The sequence below is a fragment of the Salvia splendens genome, chromosome 17 (assembly GCF_004379255.2).
Source record: "Salvia splendens isolate huo1 chromosome 17, SspV2, whole genome shotgun sequence".
NCBI lineage: Eukaryota > Viridiplantae > Streptophyta > Magnoliopsida > Lamiales > Lamiaceae > Salvia > Salvia splendens.
Window position 1 is genome coordinate 22,328,300 of NC_056048.1, and position 15,561 is coordinate 22,343,860.

The following is a 15,561-nucleotide window of genomic DNA, read 5'->3' on the forward strand; positions in this document are numbered from 1 at the left end:
AATCACTGTAATTGAATTTTTTAATTATGGAGTACAATATATATAGGAGAAGTCACGTTCTAATAAAACCATGCAAGTAGAAACTGAATAAGACGAAATCAAAATGACTGGTTATTATATAATTTATTTGATTTGCACATAATTATTGTCTGTGGCAAAGTAGTACTATTAATACTATATTGCACCAAATCTCTTGGCACAAGCAATGCTGTCATATATAATCTTATCAGCATCAAACTTGTACACAAATCCCAAATCCTGCAGCTTTCTGGAACCCCATTTGGTTTCTTTTGTATCTTCAATGAACCTAACAATAAAGCCCAATCAAAAAATCATCACACAATAATATTTTTTTAAAATATATTTTCAGCGAAGTCACTCACTCTGGGGGAATGGCTATGTCTGGGTAATGTTTCTGAACGAGAGATGCAATCTCTGCTGTCTTCAAGAAGTCATTAACAACAAGATATCTGCCATTCATCTCTGATTTCTCCATTGCAAAAATGTGTGCTCCAATCAATGGCGGATCCAGAAAGCCATTATCTTGGGGTCGAACTTATTACTAATAAATACTACTTTCATCTATCATCCTTTATTATGTGTCTCAGTTTTCCATTTTAGAACATTCCATATTAATTACTAATAAACCCCATATTTTTTTTATTAGACCAAGGATATCCATTAGTGGACATGATGACTATTTTTCATGCTGATTCGTAGCCACTTTAAAGGGTGGAACAATTGGCTATAAATTATACTTATACTGACTAACTTCACTCGTATTTTATTTTAAAACTAATATATAATGGGAGGACTCAACATTCCACTAACATTTTCTACTCACTTTCTTCTATATTTCATCCGTCCGTGAATTATTGTCCATATTTGACTCGTCCCGGATTTAAAGAAATGTAAAGAAAAGTGAATGGAAAAAACTAATGGAATGTTGGTTCCACATAATTTTATAATAAAATGTGATTGTAATGAGTTAGTGGAAAGTACATTTCATTTACCTAAAAGAAAAAAAAACGACAATAATTTGCGGACGGATGTAAATGACAAAAATAGACAATATTTTACATATGGATGGAATATTAAAGGACAGTGAAATTATAATATTAAAATATATTTATGGTAATTATTCATCTCGATTGAATATTATTAGGATTTGAAAATGAAATTTTAGATATAACAGTGGTCGACAGATTGCTAGTGCCATTTACTTTTACATTTTTTATTGGCTCATGTTAAAAATTTGGGCTCATTAGAGAACAAAGTAATGGACTAACTGTATATCCATTTATTACCAATATGGCAATACCTATAATCCCAATTCCCAATTCGCATCGTCTTCTTCAATCTTCCCAGCCTTCATTCTGCAACTCAGGTCCTCATCTTCCTCCAATCTTCCTGCCCAATCGTCTTCTGAAAATGGTCGTTGGGTCAGAGCGTCTGAACCTTGGGGTAGGAGAGACCTAGAAAGACCAAATCTATCAGTTTACCTAGCCGGTGGTGGAGTCGGCCGACCCCGCTCGACCCCACCTAGATCCGCCGGTGGCTCCAATTACATCTCGCACGTGTGCTATTGCAACCTTGGAGTCCAAATCTTCCAATTCTCTCAAACTTTTGTATAATGTTTTATCATTCATGACTTGTGTTATAAGCATCTTCGTGCTCGCGGAGACGAAAGATTGGATCGTTTCGCCTCCAACGAGCCCACAAGCAAGGCACACCACCTCGATTCCATGCTTCTTGTACTTCAATGCTTCTTTCTCGGCCAATGCCTTTGAGTTTATATAAGTCTTTCCAAGCACCAAAACAAAATAATTTCATTACTACTCTTTAAACGCATAAGTAATACTACCAGTGGCGGATCCGGACCCCGAAAATGGCCGGGGCGAAAATTTAATATTTAAATATTAAATATTTAATTTAATATTATTTTTAATAATAAAATAAATAAAATTATATTAATATTTAAGTAGCACTAGCTTCGTTAATAAAATATAAACATGCATTAGCTTGCAAATATGTATTACTCATTTAAAAATATAAAATTATTGTAAATATTATATACATTCAAAATCATCGTAAATATTATATACAAAAGTGATATAAGTAGAGCAGTAAATATTTAGATTTCAAAAATATTTTAATGCTTATTTTGTTACATAGATAATAATTAAGATGCATGGATCACAAATTATAAGTACTTTAGGACAAAAAAACATTAACACAAGATTACAAATAATTTTAACTAAAGAATAAATATAACAACATAATATATGAAATTAGTAAAAGTTTAGATTTTATAAAGTATTTAAAGGTATTATTTTGATGATAAGAAAGAAATATGAATTGATAAACTAAAAGAGTAAAAAATGAAAAAAATATGCTCTTGTTGAGGGTAGATCCATAGACCTCTTAGAAAAAAACCAAAACCAAAACCCAAACCATTATACTACTCCATTTTATACAACATTTATTGAAAACAAAGTATATTTCTACACTCTACGGAGGGGGCGGATATGCTATTTTCGGCTCGATTCAAGGGAAAGTTTTGGCTCTCCAAATGGTCGGGAGGGAGCGACCGCCCCCTCCTTCCCCCTAGATCCGCCACTGAATACTACTATTTGATAACTTTATCGATGGTCAATGCTTCAGTTTGTAACGAGGTTCTACCCGGGCTATATCTAAGTGTTAACAACAATAGCCCCAAAATTCATTGCTTAATGTATAATTGAGATTATCCTAAACAAAAGCAATAGCTATATGAGCCACTGAGGGATTGTTGAGTTTATAAGATTATATCTCATGATTAAAATATGTATTATGTTTGGTTTATGAGATTGATTTTCACTACTTAATCCTAGATGTATAATCATATGATAATAAGTCATAGTCAGCATCTCCAAATAAAATAATCTCATAACTTAATCCTAGATGTATTATTATAGAATAATTATTTATTACAACTAAATGACTAGTATTGGTGGAGTAGCCTCTCCTATTGAGTGACCTGAGTTCGATCCTCCAAGATGCATTGTTTTATCGTTTGTACTACTATCATTTAGATGGTTTTTTTTAATTTTTTTTTATTTTCTTCTAATTTCTTTCGTAGATATTAGACGTAGTATATTTAATGCATTCTATTTTTTAATGGGTTGGTATGAATAATAATTTCTTTCTAGATATTTTTAGATCTTAGGTAGTTTGCATTTTTTTAAATCTATATTAGTTTATATTTTTAATGAATCTTATTTATCTTAGTTACTCCATATTCTTGATAATTTGGTAGTATGATTTTTGAAAATTTGACTGTCGCTGAGTTTTCCTTTTTTAAGATATGGAAGAGTTTTCAACGTTGTTTTGTTTTGTTTTGTGGTTATATTAGTCATTTTTTATGTTATATAAATCGTTAGTTTAGTTGTGCTATAAAACTAAGTGTTATTTTTTGTATTTTAATATGTTTGATTTCAAAATTGATCGTTATTTTAAAATGTACTACTACTATTTTTATACTACTTATATTATTTTTATGTGTTATGTAGGAGTAAATATGTACTGTAAAATTCACGACCCCCAACACATAATTTCTAGATACGCCATAGGGTTACTATACTAATTTTATTTATTAAAATTTGAACCGGTCACTATTAAGACCACGAGTTTTGATAACCTGTTGTGACAATTTTATTTATTAAAATTTGAACCGGTCACTATTAATACCACGAGTTTTGATAACCTGTTGTGACTTGATAATATAACCGGGGATGCTGTTGCACATATATAATTATTTTATTCTTAAATTATAAATTTTTTATTATATAATATTCAATAGGTGTAATAGCATCATCATCCCCTGCTGAGCTATATATCATCCATAGCAGGGGATCCAAATCCACTAAGACCACCGGCAGTGAACAAGAAAAGTACTCCCTCTGTCCCGGGCTACTCGCTCATTTCATTTTCGGCTCGGAGGTTAAGGAATGAGTGTATAGGAAAGTCAAAAATGACGGCTGTAGGTGAAATTTTTTACTAAAAATGGAAAGAGTGCAAGTAACTTGGGACGCCCAAAAAGGAAATAAGTGCGAGTAGTGCGGGACCGAGGGAGTACTTAAGAATTGGAAAAAAAAAATACTAAGAACAAATTTTAATTCTAAGGTTGGTAAAATTGTATAATAATTCATCATTTAATTTGGTGAAATAAATATAGTAGTAGATTGAAGATTAATTGTACTTACGGAGTGATAGTAGGTGAGATTGAGAGGAGTCCAGCAGGTCTCGTCTACGACATCTGATGCGTTCATTATTCAATATATATATTTCATATCTTGTATTATTATTTAGTTGCATTATTTAGTTAGATATTTAGGAGGTGCATATTTTTTTCATATTTTTTGTCTTACTCATTCAGTTAGTATCCACTATTATAAATAGTGGACATTGTTATTCATTTCGATCATTCAAGAAATATCAAATTATCTTATTTTTCTTTTATCGTGTTTTACTTTATTTTGTAATCTTAAGTCTTGGTTTGATTCGTGTTAAGGGAACTTCACCCTTAACAATTTGTGCTTTCATTCTCGAACTCATAGCTGAAGTTAATCTTCGTTCATGGGGGGAGATATTGCAAGCACCTGAAGGCTTGCAATTGAATTCAACAGCAGCAACGTGGGAGAATATTCTCGCTAGGTTTAACAGAATCGAGTCCCGATTGCTTGAGCATGAGCGTAGGGCAGCCGCCACGCTCCCTCCATTGCGCCAGGAACCTGACCCACCTGACGGACCTCTAATGTACGCCGCCGCACAGCCGCAATTCCAGATCACCTACCACCAGCCGCCGCCTCCAGACACCCACCAGCGGCTGGCCACGCACGGACCTGCACCATACACTTTGCCACAACCTACTAGTCGAAACTGTAACAATTATGGGTATCTGCCTGCGCCGCCTTAACATCTACAACCAACTCGGACCCGACACCCGACGAGCTGGGACCCACCACAAGCGCGCCAGCCCTCCGGTTGGGAAACGCCTACTCCCTCCACAATCCAACTAGATCGGCATGAAGCATATCAGCCATATGCTCAACCAAGAGACCCACCGGAACTGTGCCATCATCAGGGTTACCCACCCTTCGACCGACCACCTCCTAAACCGCCTGCTTGTAGGGACCCACCGGGACTGCGCACGCAACAAGGATACCGAGCATATGATCAGAAATTCCCTCCTGAGTATCACATCTACAAGAGTACCAAGCATATGAGGCTACTGACTACGGATGCTATGGAGATGACTCCACTCACATCCATTTTCCTAAATTGGAGTCCAATCTGAATAGTTCTGTGGTGGGAGAAGAGCGTTGTGATGAATGGGAAAGAGTACATTCCACGGACTCTATATTTAAGACAGAAGCAAAGGAAGCCTTAGTTCATGATGTGGCTACTTCAGATACAGAAGATGTAACTATCCCGGCCATTGACTTGCCAAGTGATTCTCATAATGGTGGGGAAATTAGAGCTGGCAGCCCCGATATTGGGGACGAAGAGGAGTTGTTAGACGCTGACAAGGAAAAGGAGGTTTTGGTGAATATGTGGTCTGCTCCGGTGATAGGGGAGGAGTGCGGTAATACTGAGAGGTTCTATATATTCAATCATGATATAGACCGTGGGTCATACAAGTACTCTCCCGAGAACGACAATTCTTATGGAAACGGGGAGATTTCTGCTGGACAAGTGGCATATGATGGTGCTGATGCTGGAAAATGTTATGGAAAGAGAGCTGGTTTTACCAACGGAGACGGAGGAAAAAGAGATCACCCTTGTAGGTCGCTGGTTTGTCATAGCGGAACTGATTACGGTAATGAGTTAAAGAGGGAAGATGCTGACCGTGGAAACTGGGGAACTCAGACTGATGAGCTGGTCACTTTGGCTGGATTGATTTCTTCTTATTCTATACACTTTTAATGAATCTGATCGAGATGTTTAAGACGCAGGTTCAAGCTTCGTCTGCACTAGACTTCATCGTGATTATGTCGAAGCCACCTCCTCTTGAAATCCGCAGATTATACATGGGACCCATCCCAGCAAGAGTAGAGCAGTTTTGGGGTCATGGCTAGCGAATGGGGATTTGCGACGTGCCCAAGATCGCTTTGTTCGACGTCCCTCCTTCAATTTCAGATTCACGAGTGGGATTTGCGGGGACGTTCTTGGGGAATTTTCTGGGAATAGTGAGGCGAATTCTGTGTGCGCTACTGACGCAAAGGTTGCAGGCAAGTCGGTTAAAGCATCAAACAATTTCTAGCAATGCTCGACTGATGTTTGTTGAGTTTATGCCCATCACTACTTGGTGTGGATGGAATAGAGAGTGGCTTATGTACTCGCATAATGGAGGAAAACCCATCAAGGTGGAGTTGGATTCGCCTCATCCAACAGAAGTAGAAGCTCACAAGTCCGAAGTATTCATAGTTGCACGTATGAAGCAACTGTCGAATGATGCTGCAATTGCTCCAACGCAGCGACCGGGAACGTTTGATCCAGGAGGGGATACATCAAAGCTTTTGTTGTCTTCGACTCTCTTCGTTGCTTCGTGGTTCCCACCTTGAGGACAAGGTGGATTTCAATCGTGGGGGAGTTGAGTTGATACGTTCATTATTCAATATATATTTCATATCTTGCATTATTATTTGGTTGCATTATTTAGTTAGATATTTAGGGAGTGCATATCTTTTTCTTATCTTTTGTCTTGCTCATTAAGTTAGTATCCATTATTATAAATAGTAGACATTGTGATCGAAATATCAAATTATCTTATTTTCCTTTTATCGTGTTTTACTTTGTTTTGTAATCTTAAATCTTGGTTTGATCGACGGGCAAAGCTCCCGCGACTACCGTTTATCGTGTTAAGGGAACTCCACCCTTACCAACATCCTTGTAGCCGGAACCGTCGTCTTTCAAGGGCGACGCCGCCATCACCGAGGCGGTATAGATCAATTTCCTTGCCGTTTTACATCTTAGGCAGCTTTCAGCTATCGTTTTCACCGCATCCACAGCTGCCTCACTTGTATTAATTATTTCACACCATTTTACATTAATAATCATAAATTACAAATTAATTTTACAAAGACAGAGTTTAAGTAAAAATTCAAACCCGAATACTGTTCTCATCGTGCTGCAAAGGCGTGGCTAAGTGGAACACAAAAGCGCAGCATTGAATAGCGACTTCGAAATCATTGAATTGGGATTATATATATCAGCTTCGAATAGATGCAATCTTGTTTGTGAATGAGTTAGCCCTTTTATTAATCCTACCTTTGCATCATCACCTTCCAATCAATCAATAAATTATAAGTACTACTACTACTACATAAATAGAGATAACCATACTCTTGTTTAATTTCCATAAGAATAAATTGAATGAAAAATTAAAATAACATACTTAGATTTCGAAGAGTAACATTAACTATGTAACCCTTTCTAAAAGATTCTTGATAAAGAAAAGAAGCTAAATAGCCTTCACCGCCAGTCACAAGCACCTTCTCCATTTCTTGATCTATAACAAAACAACCTAAATTGAAATTATATATATATGAACTGGTTTTCCACTAGTCGAACCACTTGATTTATTTGACTATATCCGTGTATTAATATCAGTGTTCACAAGCCTTTAAATATATTTGACAAATAAAAATTGATAACTTTTGCAAAGGTTTATGCCCCAGCCTATCAAGCAGTGGGATTTTTAATGGAGTAAGTACCAATCTATCCATCAAAATTTACCGAATAGAGTATATCACATAAATATAGGAGAAAAAAACAGAAAACCGAATATTCGAATCAAACCAAACCAAACCAAAATTTTGAAATTCGGTTCGATTTTTTCGGTTTTTCGGTTCGATTCGGGCAAAAAAAACCCCGAAAAACCGAATTATATCATATACTCCCTCCGTCCCCGATTAATTGTCACTCTTTTTCATTTCGGTCCGTCCCTCAACAATTGTCACACTTCATTTTTACCATAAATGGTAAGTAGGTCCACATTCCACTAACTCACTTAACTATCATTTTATTATAAAACTAATATAAAAAAGTGGGTCTCACATTCCACTAACTTTTTCAACCAACTTTTCTTTATATTTCTTAAAACCCGTTCTCGGTCAAAGAGTGACAATTAATCGGGAACGGAGGGAGTATAATATATATTCTTTTAATATATTTTATATAATATGCATTATATATTCTATTAATTTTATATTATATACTTCCTCCGTCCACGAAAAATAGAGCACATTTGCCATTTTTGATTGTCCACAAAAAATAGCTAGAGCACATTTAAAAAGGAAAGTTTTCAACAACTTCTCTCTTACTAATAATATGGATCTCACATTACACTAACACTACTTGTCTCTTACTTTTTTCCCTTTTAATATGGACCCCACATTCCACTAACAATATTTCTCTCTTACTTTTTTCTCTTCTCTCTTACTTTACCAGTTCCACATTAAAACTCGTATCATTCACAATATGTCCTATTTTTTGTGGACGGTGGGAGTATATTTATATTCTATTAGTATATATAAAATAAAATAAATTATATACTCCATATAATATATACTCCATATTTGTCATTTCTCACATAAAATTTCATATTTTAAACAGTTGTGTTATATGAAATGTGTGTAATCAAATATGTTATCTGTTTTACTATAGGATTTAAAATTTTGCAGTAATTACATTAATTTATCTAATTAATATTACTTGTAAATATTTAGTGTGTGCATCAAATATTTTAAATAGGTCAATCAATGAAATTAATTGTACCTAAACACAAACTTTGGCCTACTAGATGAATGTGTGTACCCAATATTAATCGCCTAAAATCACCAATTTTGGTCAAAGTTTCTGATTTAAAGGTAAAATTAAAGTTACTACTCTCCTATTTATAATATTTGCTACACACTAAATATTTAAAAGTAATACTCTCTCCGTTCATGAAAGTTTGTCACCTTTTTTCCATTTTCGTTCGTCCCACAAATTATACTATTTTTGGTAGTGGACCACATATTCCACTAACTCATTCCCACTCACATTTTATTATAAAACTAATATATAAAAGCATGATCCACATTCTACTAACTTTTTCAACTCATTTTCCATTATATTTTTTAAAAACCCGTGTCCGGTCAAAGTGTGACAAAATTTAAGGGATGGAAGGAGTATTAATTAAATAAATGAGTATCACTTTAGGATTTTGAATCCTATGGTAAAAAATATATACTCCCTTCGTCCAATAAAAATATGCTATTTGGAATTGACACAAATTTTAATATATAATTAATAAAGTAAGAGACAATAAGAAAAAATAGTTGAAATAATATAGTCAATGGTAGGACCTATAAATAATAAAGTAAAAGAAAATGAGAAAAAGTTTCCATAAATGATTATGGACTAGTATTTCTATGGGACGGACGTATAAGGAAATCAAGCTTATTTATATGGAACGGACCAAAAGAAAAGTAATCCTATTTCTATGGGATGGATGGACTTATAAGGAAATCAAGCCCATTTCACTCACATTTCATTTAAAACTAATACATATAAGTTGGATTCATATGCCACTAAATTATTCTTACCCACTTTTCTTAACATTTATTAAAACATGCATCGAAAAAATGGGACTCCTATTCATAGACGGAGGGAGTATTTTACACACATTTTAAATAACACAAAAACTAAATAGAAATGAATATCAATGTTTGACATAAGAGACTTTATTTGAGAAATGATACACAATAAATTTAAAAAAGTTATTTGGTTGATGATAATAGCACAAAATTATCTGAATTTGGTATTTCTCATGAATTTAAAAGTTGGTCACAAAATTCCTGAACTTATCTATTGTAGTGAATTTCGCATGAATTGAGGAAAAACTATATTTTTCCTAGGAAACCTAATACAAAACTTTAATTCATGATTTTTCTGACCAATTTTTAAATTCATGAAAAATATCAAAATTTGTCAAAGTTTGGGAGCTAATTTCCCTAAATATATAGCTCCATGTATTAATGGTAGAGATTAATTATTCAATTATAGTTGCTCAGTTGGGTAAGGTAATTAAATCCTAGCCATCAGAAGAAATCGTGAGGTACGTCAAAAGGTCCACAGTGTGGACGGGCACAACATTTACTTTTTATGTTCTTTCGTATTAAATAGTCTATAAATTTTGGAAAAGACAATAATAATAATAATAATAATTTATTTTATATATGCTAATTCACTAAATATATATAGATTTTCCATGAAAAAACATGTAGAAATTTATAATATTACTACAAGGATGGAATATTTAAAATAATATCTACCTAAAAAATATAGATTTACGTAAGACGTAATTAATTTCTAACTAGTTATGCGCATAATATTAAAATATAATTCTACTAATATATTTTATGATTCATTTTTATTTGACTGATTTTTTTAGTTTCTCTTTGATAGAATTAAATAAAATATAATAGTATGTTCTAAAAAATGAATATTAATTTGTTTGAAATATTTTAGATATTCTATTTATTTTTCAGTTTCTCTAAAATATTTCTAAAAAATTGGGTTCTAATTAATCTTATACTAGGCCTGCTTATTCTGCCGGTTCCGGTTCTAATCGGACCGGTTGATCCGTTTACCGTTTTTAATTTTCATAAATCCTAGAACCGAAACCGGTCTGTTCCGGTTTGAAAACGGCCGGTTAAGAACCGGTTGATTCCGGTTTCGAACCGGAACCGATGTGTAATTTTAATTCGAATTTATTTATAATTTTAAATAGTTCAATACTATAAAAATAATAGTCCAACATCTAGAAATATAACAAATACTCATACCTAAAATTTCAAATAAATACACAAAAAATACAAACCAACAATACGATAATATTCATGTATGTGTAAGAGTGGTGCCAAAGTGTAGTAGGTCGGACACGTCTATTTTTCAAAAAAAAAATTACGACTTCTATAATTTAGCAATTTTTTAAAAAAATGAGTTTTGAAATTGAATTCCATTTTTCCTTTTTTTTTTGGCTAAACAAATATTCATTGGAATTTCCAATACTAATTGATCTTGTTGTGACTTTTTGATTTATAACGGAACAACTAATAAATTATTTACAAATAAGTTAAAATCGTATATTAAATGAATTGTTGCATAAATTTGTTATAAAGTTAAATTTATTACCATTCATAAATTTTAGCAGGTTCATTTAATTGATTAAAGAGCATTTGATGTTCAATCGATTAATTGGGAAAGGGGAATAAATATGAATTCAATGGAAGACTTGGAAATTTGATCAATCTAAGCTATAGTAATATTCATATTAAGTATGGAAAAGTGAATGTTGAATCGATTTATTTTAAAAAGTGAGATAATAACACTGTTATATTTCATTCTTATCTATATTCTCACACTTTAATTATATAAATTGTTACTGAGATTATACAATACAAAACAAATAAAAATAAATTAGTGAAAAAAAATTATTATTAACAGAAAAATAATATAGTAAAAATACGTTTGCTTTGAAGTAAGAAAGGGCAGTAATGTAAAAATATTTGGACATTAAATGAGATAATTAAATGAATAGTATCTATAACTCATATATTAACTAAAATGCCATTTTATGGCCAACAACATTATGGCTGCATAGCTTTACCCTTTTAGAATAAGAGTTATATCAACTAAAATGCCATTTTATGGCCAACAACATTATGGTTGTATAGCTTTACCCTTTTAGAATAAGAGTTATGGTCTTAGAACAAAACCCTTTAAATTCATACACTTCACAGACTAAAAATTATCTCTATACATCTTGAACTTAAGGTATAATAATATATTCTTTGTCTAGCCGGAAGTGATTGATTTCTTTTGAGCATGTGATGTGTGTTGTGTTGTCTGAAATGCAAGAAATGCCTTCCGATTTATCGGCTAAGCCCACTGATCTGGTGGGCTGTTGGAGTCAACAGAATTTAAATTTGAATTCAAATCTATAATTCTGGCTAGAGTATAACCTCAGGGGTTACTAGCTGTTACATGAGCTAGAGGATGACCATTGACTAGGACATATTAGAACACGTCTTGTGTCAAGGTTCTTTCACGACATGTGGACTTTATTACGTGTCAGCCACGTATGTTTCACCGCGTCATTCTTACTAGGTGGTTTGCCCGCTTGGAGTGCTGAAGCCAATTGACTCACTTGACCAGTAAGAGCTTGGCTCGCTTGACTAGTTAGCGTTAACCCGCTTCACCAGTTAGGACTTTAGGAGGTCTAAAAGATTAGACTGGCATCGGTACAAGCCCAAGCGCCTAACCGGGCGTCCACGCCTAGAGACCACCCAAAGACCAATTCTCAAGATCTAAGATCCAAGTTATGGGGCACTTGGCTCAAGGTGCACAACGGCGCACGCGAGTGGGCTCATCCGCCCCACTTGGTCCACTAGAATCGTTACATGTATTTACTCATCTTATTAAATACTCTCAACTACATTATTCTCTCTCTGGTTTTACCTTCTTTCCATTTTAACCATTTATTAGAAATAGGCCCTTCACCTCTTAAAAGGCCTTATAAGATGGGAGATTTATTCACTCTTATATAGATGAGACCCTTCCATTATTTCTCATTCATCGAGAATCGATTTAGAGAAAATGAATATATCATGGGCATCTATTTCAGGAGTAGATCGACACTAAATTATTTAATTTCACAATATTAAATGTATCATCATATTTATTCTTGATCAAAACCCTTTCACCGAGTACACAATTCCAACAATTGTGAGGGCATAAATCTATTTATGTTACCCCTGAAATCTACCACCGAGATGTCTGGGGTTTCTATTAAATACTATTTTTATTTGCTTAGTTGATGAATTTGTGTGATATTTTTGTTTGATTAGGTAAATGTTAATTATTTTTGCAAAAAGATTATAGTTTGAATTGGTTCTTGTAGCATTAAATTGATACTACTTTTTTTTTTATATGTGTGGACTATCTGTTAGAAATTATTTTCTGCTATGAAATTGCAGAACGATTGCATCTGTTGAAAGAGTTATATATTTTCATTGATGAAATTACGGTATAAGATGAGATATGATTGGTTAAATGAAAATAATCTTGAAACACTTTCAAGATATAAATACATATAGAAGTCGGTTATCACAACAATAGATTGTGGTGCTATTTGAATAATAATAATAATATATCATTTTTATTATTGTAAAAATATATTGAAGTTGATTATATTTAATACTCATTTCGTCCCATAAAAATATGCTAATTAGTTTATTATTTTGATCAGTCACTTAAAATTGGAATAGTTCTGAATAAGGAAATTTTTGGACAATTAAACACTACGAATAATGTGAACCACACAATCCACTTACACTACGAATTCATACAAGTTTTGTTTGTGGTAGAATAATAATTGGTTTATTTGTAACTATTTCACGTGTTATATCTATTAAAGTGCTATAAGATCGATAAAGTCCAATTAGTTTATGCAGAATAAGTTAGAATTCAAAATGAATAGGACGAAATCAAAATGACAGGCTATTACTGTCTGTAGCACTTAGCATGACGCTACTACACAATCACATTGAACCAGCAATCAAATTGAACTTGATTTCAAATATCCTTTTAGTCGAAAATCACAACAAATATATGAAGCTAACTTGTAACTGACTCAGATATTAAATTGCACCCAATCTCTTGGCACAAGCAATGCTATCGTATATAATCTTATCAGCATCAAACTTGTACTCAAATCCCAAATCCTCCAACTTTCTCGAACCCCATTTAGTTTCTCTTTTTGTATCTTCAATAAACCTAACAATAAAACCCAACCAAAAAAATCAGCACACAATAGTATTTTTATCTATAATATAAATAAAAAATCACTCACTCTGGGGGGATAGTTATGTCTGGGTAATGTTTCTGAATGAGAGATGCAATCTCCACTTATTTCAAGAAGTCACTAGCAACAAGAAATCTTCCATTCATCTCTGAATTTTCCATTGCAAAAATGTGTGCTTCAATCACATCTTGCACGTGCGCAATCGGAACCTTGGAATCCAAATCTTCCAATTCTCTCAAACCTTTGTACCATGTTTTATCGTTCAAGGCTTGTGCTATAAGCACGTTCATGCTCCCGGAGAGGAAAGACTGGATCCTTTCGCCTCCCACGCGCGCACAAGCAAGGCTCACCACCTCAATACTTCTTTCTCCGCCAATGTCTTTGAGTTTATATAATCCTTCCCAAACACCAAAATAAATAAATTCAATAGTACTTCCCATTAAACATAATTTTATATTAAAATTTATATCGTCCACTATTAAGACCATACCGTACTAAAGAGGAGAGTACTTAAAATTGGAGAAAATAAATATAATGAATTGAAGATTAATTTTTTCTTACAGAGAACATTTGATAGGTGAGATTGAGAGGACTCCAACAGGTCTCGTCGAAGACATCCTTGTAGCCGGAGCCATCGTCTTTCAAGGGCAACGCCGCCATCACCGTGGCGGTGTGGTGGGGATGGCTTTGTCGTTCTCACGTGAGTGGATCAAGCTATATGGAAGATAACTGAACCGGATGGATCAGTTAGCAAATGTCGTTGCCACTTGATCAAGACGATCTCGCTCTCGCCAGCCAACCAATGTAATTTATATAACTCCCGATTTGCACTATTTTAACAGTAAAGCGGCAAGTTCGGGATCGATCCCACAAAGAAGCGAGTGTATCGAGTGTGTGCGTAGTGAATAGGGTTCGGCTGCTGCCACGCTTTAATTTTGGGAGTTTTAACTACTGAGTTTACACTAGGCACAAAGTAAACTATATACTGGATCAAGTCACTGATTACTACTGGATCAAGTAAACGTCAGGCTGAAAATAAGAACTCAACTAACTAAGCATGCTACGGAAAACATGAAACACCTTGCCACTCAACATGATTAAACACTTGGTCAAAGATTAAAAAGCTGAACTGAACTTGAAAACAGTAAACACGAGAACGAAAACAAAACAACACGATTTTATACTAAAAACTCATAACATTACAGGGAACATGCGGAATGTAAAAAGATCGAAACTTTAGCTACAATGCGAGATTTAAACTAAGCTAACTCTTCGGAGAATAAAGCAAGTAAAATCGAGAGGTCCTGTCACGACCGCAGTTAGCTAAGGATAGCATAACCCGGGAATTCGCGACTAAGGAGGGATTATAAGAAGCGGGGATAGAATTTAGGGGAAATTAAAGCCAAAGCAAAACGAGACGCACATAACAACTTAAATACGGAAATACTTATAACCAAAATACACTCGATCATGTAGAATCGAGTGACCGTTCATACAAGTTCTGATTATCAGAGTAAAGAGTAAGATAGACACTGCCTCTTAACCGGCACAGCGGAAACGAAAGAACGCGGTCCATGTATGGAGACATGAACCTCCGAGAGTTTTGTTCATAGTTATCTACTAGATTACTCTCCACAGCTCTTATCCCTTCCCCTTTCCACGACTCA

General features: G+C 34.0%; 1 pseudogene; it reads right to left on the bottom strand.

Moving 5' to 3' along the window:
* Positions 1–174: 174 nt before the first annotated feature.
* On the bottom strand, positions 175–14,554 carry LOC121774475 (annotated as a pseudogene).
* Positions 14,555–15,561: the final 1,007 nt, after the last annotated feature.